We start from the raw sequence: 2,750 nt of genomic DNA on the forward strand, positions 1-2,750 counted from the left end.
TTTGTGCCATAGATATGTGTAATATATGGGGTGGTTCTAACACCAACAAAAAAGCCAAGGTTTGAAAATAGCCTGGATCACTGCCCAGGCTCTTTTTTACTTGCTTTCTTGTGTATTCACTTGCCTGTCACTTCTATACCTGTTTTGTCTCTCACTTAGCAGTGGAGTTGCAGCTGGGTAAAGGCATTACATATGTATTAGCTAAATATTGGTCATATAGTGCATATTCATTGTTTGTTTGCAAGCAAGTTGCTTGTTTGCTCAAAGCAAGTTATTCTGCTGTGTTATGTTGTCTATTGATCACTCCATTTCACTTTTTCTTGTTCTTGTTTGTTAATCCTGGCTCTTGCAGAAGGTGATGCCAGACCATTAGGAAATTGAATTATTCAACCTTCATATTGATTTTTCTTTACCATATAGCTGATGTTATCATGTAGGGACCCTTGCCTTGAGCTAGAAGGAGTTTTCTAAGTGCTTGACAGCTCTCCTCACTCCTTTGCTTTATCAACCTTCCCTCTCTTTACCACCCCGTCATTTCCAAGAGGAGGAGATTCTGAAAGCCATTCTGTGGAGTCATTCCATGCCACCATCAGGCTCTCTTTGCTGGCAGCCACACCGATGACGGGATTTGTCTGTTCTTCCGTACACAAACAGATCAGCCTATTTGCTACCAGCCTCGGTGCCGACACCACGGTATCCATGGCAACGCGCCAGCCTGCGCAAGCATCCGCAGACGCCTCAAAATCCGAAATGCCGAGTGATGACAAGGAGTTGCTTCAGACAATGGATGTTTATAGGTGTCACAACCACCTGAAATACTTCTCTCTCTACCCATCAGCTCCTTGATTATAATCTGCTTTATGTTTGTCTTGCAGCTCCTTTGTCAGGATACAAGATTCAAGGCAGAATTAATCCTTGTTTTGATGTTTTTTTAATTTTCTTTTACATTTAGATCACTGGCAGAGTTGCCTCATGGGAATGAGCACCCCCAAGCTCCATTGTCGACTTCCCTCTTTGAATAGGGCTGGAGTGCAGTTTCTTCAAACAATAAAATCCAAAGTCATAATTGAAATAGAAGTGGCCTATGTCAACCTAACTAACAAACGCAGTTGTGTGACTGCGAGGCTGAGTGGTGATTTGCTTCATCATGTTGCATGAACTGCTATTTTCCTATAATGACAGTAGAATCACACAATCACAGAATGGTTTGGGTTGGAAGGGACCTTAAAGCTCATCCAGTTTCAACCCCCTGCCATGGGCAGGGACACCTTCCACTAGAGCAGGTTGCTCCAAGCCCCTGTGTCCAACCTGGCCTTGAACACTGCCAGGGATGGGGCAGCCACAGCTTCTCTGGGCACCCTGTGCCATCACCACCCTCATAGGGAAGAATTTTTTCCTTATGCCTAACCTAACTATCCCCGGTTTAAGTTTGAACCCATTCCCTCTTGTTCTATCGCTACAGTCCCTGATGAAGAGTCCCTCTCTGGCATCCTTGTATGCCCCCTTCAGATATTGGAATGCTGCTCTGAGGTCATAGATTTAATAAGATCCAATCAACCATTTTTGGGGAGTATTTTTACAGAAGTTCATCCACCCGCTGGCATGGCAGACATGCTACTGTGTTTACAGCCCATAGTCTTCACTGAGCCTCTGGGTTCTTCAGCTCTGCTTTCAGGAGATAACATTCAGGTGCTCAGGCTGCATTTCTGAAGCTGGTTGCAGCAAACATATCAATCTATTAGAACAGGCACTTACATGCAAAACCATCTGTAATTCAGATTAGGTAACTGCACAGGGAGTACTGATTTGTGCAGCTTGCAGCTGGATAACTGTGGGCAAATGTATAGGCATAGGCTAGCATGAATTTACAGATGGGATGTATGTGCTGCTCCTCAGGACCCCACTCGTCATCTTTCACGTACAAAGCAGGCTGTTAGAGGCACGTGCTGATGATGACCCTGAGCCAGGAGCAGTTTTATAACACAGCAAACCAACAGGTAGTCTTCAGATATTCAGGACCATGTTCTGCCACACTAAAATGTGCTGGGGCTGTTCATCGATCAGGCTGAGGCCATTCTCAAAACTAGGCTGGACCACTGTATTTGTTATTTGCACAAGGGCTGAGTATGAGGCTGAGTTTAAAGCTTGGTCATGGGAAAGAGCCCAACTGCATTAGTGCCTAACTTAAAGCCACAGTTTTGGTGAGAAAATAGCCCTTCATTCTGTCTGCCATGTTTCCCCTCTCTTAAGAAGTAACATCAGTGTTTTATTCATAGAAAGGCAAAAAGAAATACAAAGCCCAAACCCAAGATGAACTACGTTGCCCCATATTGTGGTGTTAACTTGATTAGGCTAATCTGTTTTCAGATGATAACTTAAGCTTTAGGCTTGGAAAATGCAGTAACATTTGCATGTTTGAATATAACAAGAGAAGCCTATTAAAAAGCCTTACTAAAATCCCATATTAATAAAACAAGCTATCAGTGCATCAGAGAACTGAAGAACTTCCGTATGCAAGCATAGTAATAGATTACTTCTAAGGTTTTTACTCCTCAGTAGATACTGTTGGAAAAATTCAGGGTTTCCCCTAGAACAGGAAATTAAATCTCAGAAATAGTATATCCCTCATGTTCAGTTTGACTACTAAATTATACATAATATTTATTTTGAAAAGCAACATTTTCATATCACATTGTTTTGCTACAGATGCAATGTGTAAAGAGATTTCACTACTTACACCTTAACGTATG

Source organism: Strigops habroptila, chromosome 5 (genome assembly GCF_004027225.2).
Source record: "Strigops habroptila isolate Jane chromosome 5, bStrHab1.2.pri, whole genome shotgun sequence".
Classification (NCBI taxonomy): Eukaryota; Metazoa; Chordata; class Aves; order Psittaciformes; family Psittacidae; genus Strigops; species Strigops habroptila.